The 15,631-nt window shown below is 32.4% G+C and overlaps 1 protein-coding gene across 6 annotated transcripts in view; it reads right to left on the reverse strand.

The window, feature by feature from the left end:
* The window catches only part of LOC112682925 (collagen alpha-1(XVIII) chain-like), a 420,302-nt gene that overhangs the window by 263,320 nt on the left and 141,351 nt on the right, over window positions 1–15,631 (reverse strand). Inside the window, exon 1 of one of the 6 annotated variants that reach the window (XM_025553705.1) lies at window positions 13,686–13,913. The exons of 4 other annotated variants lie outside the window; for them this stretch is intronic. The gene's annotated coding sequence lies outside the window, so the exon portion shown is untranslated. Of the gene's footprint in view, window positions 1–13,681; window positions 13,914–15,631 lie in introns of those variants that run through there. One more of the 6 variants, XM_025553704.1, reaches the window with a different exon arrangement.

Below are 15,631 nucleotides of genomic sequence, written 5' to 3' on the forward strand. Positions count from 1 at the left end.
TACGCGGCGAAACCCTTTTGGTGATGGCTTCGCACGCGTATGTTTATGCAAATGGTGCACGCGTAGTTTCGCATTTATTCACGTGACACCGTGTAGGTACCATCGCAGATACTCATCCACGTCGTCACGCCAACATTCGCCGAGTGCACCGTTCCATATCTCACGTGGCGGCACGATAATCTCGTGCAAATTTAGCTAACCGTCTGTACCAAAATATACCAATGATACCGTAATAAACTGGCCACATCGCACGCATAATGATTAGCGACGATAAAGTTATTGTGATAATTTATCGAATCTTTATGTAGAATTCGTTGTTGCTATTATTGTTAGTTATATTTTGTGTTCTTAAAAAAACGAAATGTCCTAATAAAAATAGTTTCTGATAAGTTTATTCTTCATTAATATGAATTAGCCTCAAAAGCTTCACGACGTAAAAGAAAAGAGATTCAACAATTGAACGGTATTATTGTACATTGTACTCGAATACAATAGAACAAGAGTTGTATAGATCGTACTAGACACACAACGATAACATTGTGATGTGATTACTAATTCTATAGTACATGTCAGTGCGGTTTGTCCGACCGACACATTAAGCAACTACTCCGTGGGACAAATGTTTAGTCTACCAGTATAAATGCTGTGCCTGTAACATTCCCGCATGATCCATTATGAGTATCTTATCCTGGAAACATTATGTTCTCGGAAAGTTATAATATGAACCGTTCAAAGCAAATCGTAAAAAAATGTTGGAAAAAAAAATAAAGTCAAACACGTTCGCGGATCACTTTGATTATTTCAGATTACTTATAAGATTGTTATCATTGAGGAGGTACGTTGACGGAGCTCTGTAACGTTTAAAATACATAAACACTTTTAGGAAATGGATGAATTCTCGTACGGCCAAGTGTTAGCTTTTCTGTCAAACATCAGATACGCATCGTGCTATTTGCTTCTCATTTCCGTCCCAACGAACTACATTACTCGATCTTTATTGTGATATTTACTTTAAATTATTTACTATCTCTCTCTCTCTCTCTCTCTCTCTCTCTCTCTCTCTCATTTCTTTCCGTGATTTCATTTAAACTAGTTTTACTATATTAAGAAATAATATAGTAATTGCTTTATAATATTATTACTACTAGGAAATAACAGTTAAAAATATTGGAAAGAAATATTGTACAAAACAAATCGTGTTTTTGCTGCAATGTTCTAACAAAGGGCAAAAAAAAAACAAATCTTGGACAACGTTAGTCAAATATCGTGAGATATCAACATGCATATTGTGAACCAACAACGTATTTTCCCTTGTAATTCAAATAATTTGATTCACTTTTGAAGAAACGCTACATTCCTGACTACACGAAAACAAAAAAATCCATACAAAAACCATTGATCAAACAAAACGAACACGATTTATTGTGCACGCGTTACTGGATAAACAAATAAATTCCTTTATTAAACCGGATGGTTTCAGATAGACAGTGTACAGTTACAATACGTAAAGCTTAATCACACAAAAAATTTAAAACAATTACAGCCTGTGTGTGACGTCTTTTTTATCGGTTTTAACACTACAGATCTGACATAGACGTCCAGTCATTGAATACTATTTTTTTTCGTCAACGAAGCGACGAACCGTGTGGAGAGCGTTCGGTCTATTTATGTGTTTTACATAATATATATGATCTCCGGAAAACGAATCTGCTAAATGGCGTGAAGCTCGGTAATTACGTTAAATAAAAATACCAATAATGGTACACTAAAAAAGAAGAAAAATCATTCGGTTTAGATTGAAACTTAATTATTTATTGCTTGTATATTACGGTATTCTTAATATTTTGATTTCAATTTTCGGTTGGCTGCTTGAAACATTCTATCGTAAGTGTTATCTCAACACACTGTAAGATAATCACATTCATAATAATCAATTGACTTTTCGAACAAAAAAAAAAAACCATTCAAATACTTTAAAAATTAAAGCGCTAAAAATATTTTCCATCTATACTATAGCTTTGCTTGGTTTAAGTCTTTTAGTAAAAAAAAATATAAAAAATCATATAGGCAATATCCGTTCAAGCCAACTATAGACAAACTCATTTTATTTCGGAACTTCGCTTACATAATATTGTACACAAGTCGTCTTAGCATGTTTACGTGTTCGAGTCACGTAATAGTATATCAAACGTGTACAGTGATAAAATGTTGTCCTTACATGTTTGAAAAACGCTACGGAACACAGTTTTGGGTCTTTAATAATAATATTTTTAATTTGGTTTTATTTCGTATACACGCATAAAAATATGTGTACACATATTTTTTTATTTTCTTTTATTTTATGAAAACGCGACTTTTTGCACTTTTTTGTCGGGAGCCATAAATAATAAAACCCAACAACAAAACGCTTATGTAACACGAATTTTGCATACTGTTTTTTTTTTTTCATCCAATCCACTGATACTCATCACGGGATGTGCCTCGGTGACAAGGGGCTCTGAAGTAAAAAGTTTTTAATTATTATTGTTATCGAATGGATTCTCTTTCCGAGTTGCCAATGCGTTTATTTTCAATTTGTTTGACGTGACAAAAATAACATTACCATGTCAAACCCAAACGTTCGTCCCACAGTGTTTGACTTAGGTCTAAACGTAATTGGACCGAAATAGCTAGAAGAGGTCATTCGTCAAAGAAACACTATGTGCATTAATGGACGTATTGTTGAAATCCGTCAATTATTGGACATTCACTGTCGTAATGAAATTCGTATACTATTCACGACTCGTGAAAACATCGCATGAGTTCGTCTAGCGAGTTCATGATATCCTTAATATATTAATGATAGCTGACGTTATTCGCAATGTTGAATTTGGTATGCACACTTTCGACCTTAAAAATGTATCGTGTTGCCCATAACGTTGAAAGATCATATTTTTTTTAACGGATTTTCATTGGAAAAAAAAAATTAATTAACTGTGCAGATATTATTATTATTTTTTTTTTTTTTGGTTTTCCACCAAAATGTATTAAAAATATTGTTTGGTTTTAATTGTTGTTTTTTTTATCGACTAATTGTTACGGCTGTGGGTGCTCGATCAAAAAAACGTAAGTACGCACGTACGTGCAACACGTAGCCGTGACATTAATTACGTTCGTATCGCGTGGGTTATAAAGATTTTTGCTAATTTTCAATCCTGATCGGCGCACAGCGGTGATGCGGAGGCGACAAAAACGACGTACAAGTGCGTATAAAAATTTAATTTTTCCGTCGACCGATCGAAAAAACGACACGGGCGTGTTGTCGTTGGATCCCTGCATCGGTTTGACGTGCGAAAAACTTTTCTGAAACTCAGAGATGTAATTAGACTTACTTCTAGGGGGGGGGGAGGACGACTCAACATTTTTCTTTGATTCGGACTCAAAATTTACAAGTAACATTTTTGGTAATATTTAAATCCGGTGAATCCTTAATATTTTTTTTTTTTTTTAATCTAATGCCGGATCTACTTAGAATCGACTTCTATGTAGTTATTTTTAAACACCTGTCTGTGTTTTGAAAGTTATGCTTGTGTTTTATTGAATTTTTTACTAAATATGGACCCGAAAAAAAACCCAATTCAATGTTCACAGCCACGCGTAATTTGATTTCGTTATAACATGATCCGCATCAAAAAAAAATTGAAATGCGTATCTTACATATAATTGATTCTTTAAATACGGATTCAAAGGAAAACGATCGCTTCTTCACCGCTAACCCTAAAATACACCCCTGCTGTAACAGCTGGAGGAAATGCATGGTATCGTGATAAAAAGTGGACGTCGGACATCCGATGTTTCCGTCACGAACGAACACGTGCAAACACCATTCCGTATCGCGATTGGAACACAATTTTTCAGTTTTTGAAACCATGCCCGCATTTAGATCGATAGAAGCGTTCCAACGGACGACGAGGAAATGTTCGTTTTGTATTTCCGTACAGTTAGAAATATAACACGAAACGTACGCGTATCGAACCACAGTACTGTACCATTTTACGGGGAGTATATTTTATATCAGTACGAAACGTTGTCCGCTATTCGAATTATAAAAAAAAATTAAAAATGAATAAGCGAAGGCAAAATAAAAATAAAAACATACGGTTTATCTAGGATCAGGTATGACGTAAACATTTATGTACATACAATCGAATTATGTTTGACTGTATCACAAAGGAACATGCTACGTCTATTGCACTGTACGGGATAGTGGTTAAGAAGCGGGGCAAATATAACTGTTGTAATATTTGACTTGCTTTTATCCTTTTCCCGATTAAGAAAATGCAGAAAATATATGTGTATATGAAAAAAAAATGATCATTCAGTATGACGTATAAATATTTAAAAAAGCTTAAAAATCATCGTCAACATGGAAATATTTCTCGTATTCGGATCTTTGGTGTAATCCATGATCGTATTTTAACATAAAAAATTAAAATAAATTCGCCCGTACGCGGGAATCGAACGATCTACGCCAGACCTGGATATTATCCTTAAACTAGAGCGACACAATTGAATACGATGAATCGTATCGAACATAAATGGTTTTGATAAAACCATCGATAAGCATTTTTAACGATTATAAGTATGTAAAAATAACTGGTTTGAAAATATTTTGAATGCAGTTTAAATATGGTTAATATATTTCGGTAGTATTATTGGTAGAAAGTGTGGAGCATAATCGATAAATCTAAAATTGGTGAGTTCAAAAAAAACAAATAAATTACTATGTAAATTACTATGTAAAATTCATCATACTTTTCACTATTATGGTTTTTTTTTTTTTTTATCAATTTTATCACTAGTGTTTGGAAATATCTAAATAAATTTACTTAAATACAAAAAAGATTAAAAATTTATTACAAATTATTCATTATAGTTATCTAGATATTTTATTTTATGTTTATTTTTAAAATATTTTAAATTGTGTATTTATTTTTTACCTAATACTCGTATCACCAAATATTTGGAAAATAAAACATGAAATTATTTGATATTTATTTCGATAAAAATATATTTATTTTTATTTTTATCTACATACAATTTAGTACAATTATTTTTACCTTATAGATAAATTATTAGTTGTTTATTCCCAAAACTGTTAATCACTGAATATTTGAGTCCTAAATATTTTTTTTAAAGTAAATAAAATTACTGTATTTTAGATATAGACGTTGAAAATGGAAATACTCAGTATGTTAAACACAGTGCAGATGCAACTCCTACATAAACTTTTCTTAAATGTAAATCAATTAATGTTAATTCTAGTTATTCAGATGTATCCAATCATTCTTTTATAAACCATCCAATCATAACAAATATAGACCTTCTATGGGATAATATAGGACTACCAAAAGTTGTAGAAAATGTGAATGTAAATAAAATAGAATTGCAAATTAAGAATAATTTAAACTCCCGTCAAAACAGAGGATAAAAACGAACATTTGAAGACACAAGAAAAATGAGACAAGAGAATGCTCAAAATAATATCTGGCCAGTCATACATTAATAATAAAGACAAACTGATACCAGAAAAAACATTGTCACCATTAACTAAATACCGTAAGATGTGTGCTAATACAGTATCATTTGAAAAACAAAAGATAATGTTTGAAAACTATTGGTCAATTAAAGATGTATATCAGTGTGAAACTTATATATGCAGTTTAATTGATATGACTAATAAAAGTACTGAAACACGTCAACTAATAACCAGTTCCAAAAATTGTGAAATAATTGCTTTTTATCACATAATTATAGAATGGAATAGAATAAATATTAGTAAACAATGTTTTCAGAAAATAATTTTAATAACCAATTAATTTTTTTTAGAAATTATGATTAAAAAAAAAAAAAACCAACGCTTTAGGACTAGTAAGACTAGATAAGACAGGCCTTTCTAGTCCAAAATCGAAAATTAATGAAGATGTAACAGAAGCAGTTAAAGCTTATTTAATGTCAATACCTAGTTATGAAAGTCATTATACTCGAAAAGATTCTTCTAGAAAATACCTGCGATGTAATTGATTTTTAACAGACTTATACATAGACTATAAATTAAAAATCCAAATACAAAAGCTAATAGAAAATTTTATGAAAAACAGTTCCATCCATTAAACTTGTCGATAAAATAGCCAAATAAAGATACGTGTATGACGTGTGACAAATTGAGAATGGTGAACAAAATCAATTTTCAAGGGAATATTTCTAATAAACTTAAATAACATCAGATACAAGTTGATTTAGCTTATGCTATGAAATCCCAAGATAAAGCATTGTCAAAAAATAATGAGAAGTTACATACAATAACCTATGAGATGCAGCAATGTTGGCCAACTCCAGAAATATCCAGTTCTTTAGCATTTTACAAATGTCAACTCTGGACATACAACTTGACAATTCACGACTGTGACAATGGCCAAGGACATTGTTTCTTATGGAATGAATCATTAGGAAATAGAGGTGAAAATTATGTAGGGTCGTATGTTTATAAGTATTTATTAAATTTACCTTCAAATATTCAGCATGTTACTATATACAGTGATACATGTGGAGGTCAGAATAAGAATAGTTACGTGGCTGTTATGTGTTTGGTTGCTCTTCAAAATAATAAAAACCTCCGAACTATAGACCATAAGTTTCTCATTCTCGATCATATATACATGGAGTGTGATACAGATCATTCTGTGAGAGAACAGAAAAATAAAATACAATAGTTCGATAGAACATCCTCATGATTGGGTCAATTAATTCGTCAATGTGGAAAAAAGAAACCTATGATCGTAACAGAGATAGAGATGGATAATTTTTTCGATTTTTTCGCATTATCAAAAATCAACTACAGAATGAAATAACAAAATACTGAAAGTGGAATAATAAATTAACGTATTGTTAAGTGGTTACATTATGAAAAATCTTCTCCACATTCTTTGTATTACTAGAATTAATTAAATAGTGAAACGTTTTTAGAAGTAAAACTCAGTAGAAAAGAAAAAAATCATGTTTCACGTTTACATCTCAGAAATGCTTACAACGAATCTCTTCTGATTTCGGATGAGAAAAAAAATAGATTTGATGGACATGCTAACTTATATATCTTCAGTCTACCAAGACTTTTATAAAAATATTAAACCAAGAAGTGATATTAAAAATACACCCTGATACGATCGATGATGAAGAATTTGATACTGATTTAGGAGATATGACAAAAGACAAAAAAAGACAAAAGCTGTTCACAAAATATTAAAAATCAAAGTAAAACTAAAAAATAAAGAAAAATTCAAATTATTAAAAAAAAATTTGTTACGATTTGATTTCGCATTGTTTTTGTTATAGTTAAACCATTTTTAATATTGTGCATAAAGTACAAACATTTATTTTGTTAAACAAATACCAAGTCAGTTACTTAAGTTTTTATTTTTTTATTGTTATACTTAATAAACTCATAAAGTTAATTTTGTATTTGCATGTTATTAGAAGTTAATATTATATTATTATTTTATACTTGAACATTCTATTTTAGTTGACATATCCCCTTTCATCACGTTTAATCAAATCGTGGAATTAGTTGCAAAAAAAGTGATGTCAGTTTTTTTTTAAAGTTGTTATTGTATAAGGACTTAAAACAAGTTTTCAGCAATATAAATCTTATTCATTATATAGTACAAAACTTATAGATTTTAATGGTGTCGTAATCTATGTTAACATTTTAATATTTGATCTTGCATATTTAATTTAACTTTGATTTTGCTCTCCTGAAAAATTGTATTTTAATGACTTAACCCCTTTTTCACGCACAACCGCGATATTTTAAACCAATATAAAAATATTTTCTTTGATCATATAAATTAATCAAGGTTTTATTGTTATGTATAAATATCTGCTGTTACTATAACGGCATAGCATTTCAAAGGGTTCAGTAAACTTCTGATGAACGTTAGACTCCAAATTCTTCCTTGATTTCTACTAGAAATTAATATACAGATATTAATAAACATTTTTGATTTGGTTTTTAAAAATTGTGTTGAATAAAAGTAATTTTATAGATTATATGTTGTTACAAGTCTATCTATTAAAACTTATTAAACGAGCCGCTAGATCATCAAATCTCTCTGGGCCGTTTTGTTCCCAGTCCACCTCTGCTTGACGCGTATTGAATACACATATACAAATGTATGAAAAAGTGTACACACAATAGATCGTCTCATTATGTTTCGGATTCAGTATATGGTAAACGGGCAATAAAGGTTTTCGGGTGATTGCCAGAGTACGATCAAACGATTTGTCGAGACAAACATTTAATCCATTGATACAAATACTTATCGTGGAACTACTCCGTGATCGTAGATCTTTTGTCGCATCATTTTATTAAGGTGATCAACTGTATACTTATACCATAGTTATAGCGAGCTTCCTTAAGAATGCATTTATTTTCTCACAGTATATGAGTATAATAACGTGGTCGCTTTCGTAATATGTTTAATAAAATGTTCGTACTTTTGCCGTGTATATTTAACGTCACATTTTGAAAAGGATCGAATAGATAGATAGATTGATAATTGTTTTTTTTTTTTTTTTTTTAATTCGATCCTTACAAAAAACATTTAGTTTCAAGACAGATGGAGTGATACATCAAATGTAGAAAAATCGGCGTAAACAATAATTGACAGTCATATCTTTGGATATTTGTTCAATTTTTCGGGCTCTATTCTCTAAAGTACAACTGAAAAAAAAGTCTACAAGAAGTACTAAAAATAGAAATTGGTATAGATTTATTCTAATAAAATAGTTATTGAATACATTCGGAGGTTTTTTCGTTCTCACTATAAAAAATTCAACAAAAAGTATCAAAAAATTTTAATACGGAACAAAAAATTGCGTAATAAGAATAGAATTTCATTGTGATACTTTTATCCACTTACAATTCACACTAGAGACTGGAAAACCACAAGAAAATGATTATGTTAAATTTGATGTCAATACTTAAATCTGAATTCACGGCCGAAAATGAAAGCAAAAATGCTACTCACAACTTTTTTGCACAAACGAATTAGAAAAGGATGTTTTTTTAAAAGAGGATTAAAAAACTCTAACCTTTACATATGGAACTCATTCATAAAATATTTTTATATATATATTTTCAAAAAAAGTTATGTTCTCATAACTACATTTATGATATTATACCATATTCAAAAATGTGTATCATACCTATGATATTGTTATTATTATTATCATCTGAATAGCAACCAATATTTTAATGGTTTCTATGTGCAGGTTGAAACGAGTATCTAACATTAATAAATTTCCAAAATGTTCTTTTAGGTAAAAATCAAGTGTTTCTACGAATATAGTAGCAATATCATTAAAAACGGGACATCGATTTGTTTGTGTACCCAATAAAACGCTCTACTCCTCAAAACACATAATTACATATTTGAATTACAATTTTTACTATTATTAGTGTTTTGTAAAATTAATTGATTCACTACTCTTATGTTATAAATATGTATAAATATTACGTCACTAACTTGTACTAACTTCAGTTTATCGATCAATGAAGGCGAATTCATCAAAAGTATTCAAACCAATGATGATATTATACTATACCGAACGAAAATTATTACGTTTTAAAAAGTATTTTTTCTTTCTTTGTTTTTTTTTCTAATAAAATATTTTGTAGACCAATTTCATACTTTATATTATATACGTTTAAAATTACTCAAGGAAGCGGGGTGGGAGGGGACCGAAGACTCAATGGCTATAAAATTAAAAAACAGCTTTAGCACACCCAAAATGTCATCTCCAGTCACGCCAGCGCAAGCTGTAGGTGTACAAGTACATTTTTCACGGTTATTTACCAAGCTCGCTTTACCACCACTTTTACCAGGTAAAAGCACATCGCAATCCCACAGGAATTTCAAACGAATAACGATATAGTTTGGTGAATGGGTTATAAAACAAAAGTGTCTTACAAATATAAATAAAATGGTGGCCAAAATCACCACAACAACGTGTTTTTGGCAAGATTATCAAAGGTGAAATAAAAAAACGGATTTTGTTCTCTTCGTCCAATTGAACGTATGATGCCTAGTCGAAATACACTCTGCACTATACTTGGTCTCGTTGTCTACGAATTATATTCCCGTAAATTAAAATAAATCCCCATGATTTACATATGTTCTTGTAAATTACCATCATCTGATGTTCCCCAGAAATACCTAGAAAAAACACGTATAGCAGATCACGAGGTACAAAATATATTTCCACAGACACTGTTTGAAATGTGGACGCATATCACTCTGTTTTCAAATGTCCATTCATTTACTTCCTAAGAATTAAAAAATCGAAATTAGTTTCCCAAATAATCGTAGCCACAAGAAAATGTGGACAATAAATTATAGTTTCGATATTATAATGTTACTTGAATCGAATCGTTGAAGAATATCTTTGAAAAATAAGTAAAATTTAAATGTACAAAATAATGATTCATAGCGTAGTGAATAACTGTTAAATCACATTATAGATTTATACAATTATTGCGTTACCGCTGAAGGTGATAATGAAAACGCCAAACAATTTTTAACGATACTTGACGACAACAGCATGCTGTTGAGTAGTCATCATCAACCCACTACGAATAACTATTTACATCTCAAACCAGTGTTCAAGTTGAAAAAGAAAAACATACATAAGATAAATTGAACTTGAAACGAAAAATCGTGTGATAATGTATATTTTTCAACAGTTTTATGTACTAAATTAATTAAAAATATTACTCTGGGCAATGAATTTACTCAGTGTGAAATCCGACTAGATGAATACATAAATACTCAATTTTTTCAAATCGAATTCGAAACGCCAAAACAGTTGTTGACCCTACATAATTTTTATATATTCCATAAAATCAGTGAATATATATTTTAATGTGTTTATGGTTTTCTCCAAAAATAATAAGTAAAAATGATTTAACCATTTGATTTAAATTTTACTTTTGATTTTCAGATAAATTACTAAACAGTTCGAAACACTTAACAGTTTTAATACTAATATTATTTACGTCTTTAGAAAAAACTTTTTTATAAAATATATACCACCATGACTATAATACGAGTGTGAATATGGGTGGTTGAAATCATCCATAATACATATTTTTTATTCAATTTTCCTAACTTAATTTTAATCGAAATGAATAAATAATTGATAAACCTTGAGTGTTAAATGTCTGTTTTCTGGACTGATATTTATTTTATCGGAAATAGTTGTAAATTATGCAATGCAAACTATCCCAGAAATCCATATGCATTAAATTTTCATTTAATAGACATTCTGTATGCATATTTTAGAGTATTTATACTGCCTTAAATTATGGTTATCGGGGAATAAAACGCGAAAAAAAAACCTTAAGTGCGATTAAATAAATAAACATATTTTTATATATTATTTCTCGATTTTTAACTTAATATTGTGTAAATGTCTAAAACAATCGTAATTTTTGAACCCGTCCTATACATTTTAAAGTAAGCATGTATTAACTTTTAGAGTAAGAAATAATTCGTTACGAGTCATTTTAAATCATCACTTCGTAATGATATTACCTGGCAGCAAAAAATTTTGTTTTATCTGATAAATTCATAATATATTGTTGTAAAAAAAATATCATAATAGTTGAATGAAATTAGGAAGAATTGTATTTTTGATGGCATTGTAGTACAAATTATAATGTCATTTGATGTTAATCGTGTTTATGAGTAGATACATTAATTTGATATCCAAATACAATGAGATATATCAAACTTATAATTTACTACTGTTTAAGTACTGATCCACAATAATATTATGATGAATCCATTATTTTGAATTTATCTTCAATGAAATATGATTTAAGACAGTTTGAACATGACATTTAATAATAAAAGATTTATCTTATCTATTTGAAATCATCGCCATTTCAAGATTTTAATAATGATTATTTTCGACATCAAAGAAATAAAATAGAAAACAGGAATGAAAAATTGTGTTATTTATTCTCCGTAACAACTTAAGCATTTCAATTCTGCACCACGGAGTTTAGATAATAATATAAATTCGCGGGGAAATTTTAACCGTTGTAAAAAAAGAAAATACCAATTTTAAAAAGACAAGTTTAAATTTACAATAAATGTGGTACTATGTATCGGTCAATTGTTATATTAGGGGAGAATAAAAAACAACTTTATGGTCGAGATCAATGGTCGATTACATTACGAAAGCACTACCGGAGCTGTATATTAAAAACCTCTAGCGTACGAGTGATAAATTCGAATCGTAATCAGTCATTGCTGCGCGCAGAGCATCTTTATAGCGACCGCTGAGCATCTACAATGGGGAAATGTACAATAATAATTGGACATTTTAAATGTGATTTATGATTGATATTCGTGGATCGCGCGCTGTGCATTGCGTAGAACAACAATAAAATAATAATATAACGATAGTAATAAAATTAATGATAAAAATGATGGTAAAACGATAACAATACGATACACGCAAATACGGGACCTGACCGACCCGGAACACTGGTGAGAATCAACTCGTCGAAAACAAATGTATTGTATTACGCGTATCCGGATCATGTATGCACCCATTAAATGTATAGGGTTTAACGGAATAATAATTCAAATCTCATCGTCAGCACCTGGGATTATGGTCTGTCGAGAAAAATACGAGTGAACACACCTAGGGCATATTTATATACATTCATATACGCCGTAAGGGTGAGTTTTTCCAAAAACGAAAACTGACAGAGAAATGGAGAGAGAGAGAGAGAGAGAGAGAGAGAGAGAGAGAGAAAACGGAAACAATGACACGGGTTTTTCGCACATTATTATGACTTAATATATTGTACACTCGCTGGAAAAAGTGGGAGCATTTTTTTTTACCCGAAACGGGTCACATCGTCCACTCGATTTAACGAGATTTCGGTACCGTTAAACGAGCGTCTCTGTATGCGACGAACGCGACGGATTTCGGGCGTACCTAAAATTATGTGCACGATGACCAATTGTTCGCATTAAAAAATTCAATAGTTTTAAAAAATCGTATTCGTCGGAGTCGCGAGAACAAATACCGTACGATCGATTTACACTGTTAAACGGATCTGCAAATCCGGAAAAAAAATAAAAAATCACATAATCCCTTTCGGCTTCCGGAAATCATCCCTAATTTTTAACTACGATTCAAATCACGGACAACAAACGTTAAATACTGTTTTTTTTTGTTTTTTTTTTAACGTGTAGTACGATAATATTTCAGACACCCTGCGCGAGTGACGGAATCGTGCGTGTGCAGTAGCGATGTTCACGTCGTCGGAAAAGTGTCCACGGTCCGCGTGCACCAACGCTTTGGGAACTTTCGGGACTCTCGTTCTCCTACTTACCTCCGATCGACAAGTTTTTCAAATACCCACCCCACCCACCAGGAAGCCAGCCCGAACGATTCCCCGGCCGACAGAGCAGTGATAAAACGTCCGACTCATATTTTCTTGGCCCACCGTTTTCGTGCACATTGTTTACCACCCGGTGCAGCGGTGTCCGTTCGGTTTTCCGACGCGAAAAAAACAACACGGGCACCGCGGCCGCGCGGGTGTCGGGAAAATTGTTATACGTACGTACGTCGAGTTCGGGCACGGGTACGACGACGGGTTGGTCGGAAAAGATATCGCGACCGAGGGGATGGGAAATGGGATCGACGGTCGACGATCGAAAGACGAGACACGTCACGAACGGTACGACGCACGGTCGAAGGGTTACCGGCGATTACCGTCTGGACGCACGTGACACGAACGTTTCCGCGGGGGGCGGCGCGCGACTTAACGACACGGACGTCCGACGGCAGCGACGACGTTGCAGAACACTGCGGCGTGGTCGGTGCGAAAAGTTCGCGCGCGCCGATGCCGCCGGATGGGCAGCGCCGGCGCCGGATTCGCCGAACACCCCCCTCCCCCTCCCACCACCCCCCGAATCTCGCCCCCGAGAGCGGGCGGTTCAAGGGTAGGAGGCGTACGCGTCGCGCGGCGTACCCCATCCGCGATCGCTGCAGTTCTTTTCCCGCGCGAATCCTTCGACGCCGAACGTCCGCGTGCGCCTCCCCCCCCCACCAGGACCGTTCGACCGGCAACGGTTTTCTTCTAGCGTTTTAGCACGGATTCAGAAACGCGAACGTAACCTTCCTCGGACTCCTTCGCGGGTCGGAGACGATGCACGCACGTTACCGGCCCTCAGCAATTCGTCGACTGCCTCGACCCCTGGACAAGTATTGCCAACGGCAGTTGACGTTCGACGGAAAAAAGGGTTTCGCCCGATAAAATACTATCGACGGGAAACGTACGGACTGCAGATATTTCATAGATGTTGACTGAACTAATTCTATAGCCATGTTGGTAGTTAATAAGGCGTGTATCTACGACGTGCTGAAAGTGAGAATAAGACCGTGTTCATTCAGTTGTTTACAAACCACAACGAATACAGTTACAATACATTTATACACGTGTTACGAAACATAAAATTAAATATTACATTGAGACGGACTTTTATCTACATACTTGACTTGTAATTAACTTATTTTAAGATAAAAAAAGATCGGCCACGCCACCAATATTGTTTAGTACCCTCGATGACTTACGTAATAAAGTCATTATTTATACTTGTCTAAAAAGGATGACTTCAGTGTCGTAATGATCGATGTCTACTAGATTATATTTTACAGGTACTAAATGTAAATTAAGGTTTCTTGTGAAATGTAAAACTTTGACATTTAACAATGAAACATCACATAATTATTATATAAATTACAATAGAATATTAAAAAAATATTGTACGCTATTTGATTACGACCTACATTTAATGCATGTAATAATAATAAAATGTGTGTGAATATGCGAAAACCGAGAATATATATTTTTACTATCGTTTAGATTTCGTTAGAACTCGGAGTTTTATTTCCACTCATATGAAATGCTTAGAACAGACAACCACGATGACGGAAAATGATTACGCGTATACATATACATTGAAAAATACCTGGGGCGGGACACTATTCTAATAACAGCTTATGATACTTCAGTGTAAAGTTGCACCGTAGGTATATATGTATATATATATTTATATATATTCTGGTGTTCTTTTAATTTTTTTAAAAGTTCCGATTTCCTTTATTACCTTACCGAACTCTTTTGTCTCTTTGTATCAACTTTACTTTAAGACAAAACTCTTTGTATCAACTTTACTTGGCCATCGTCTTCGTTCAACGCATCTATACGATTACTATCGTTTTTACTTTTCTTACGAGATATATGTGAAACTCAAGTGCAAAGTAATATCACTACCTTCAACTCACAAACGAAATTAAATCGGTGGACCGAGAAGAAATTGCAAACGAACTACCTACCTTGAATAGAATTCGTGATTATCGTTTATAATATTTAGACATTTATTTACAACTTACAAAGATCATTGAGTTTCATGTTTCATGTATAAGTACTATAGTATTGTATCATAAAATTCTCAACGCTGAAAACATACGTTAAACAATTTTTATTCATAATATTATCTATTGGTTT

Source organism: Sipha flava, unplaced genomic scaffold, assembly GCF_003268045.1.
Source record: "Sipha flava isolate LNK unplaced genomic scaffold, YSA_version1 215_pilon_pilon, whole genome shotgun sequence".
NCBI lineage: Eukaryota > Metazoa > Arthropoda > Insecta > Hemiptera > Aphididae > Sipha > Sipha flava.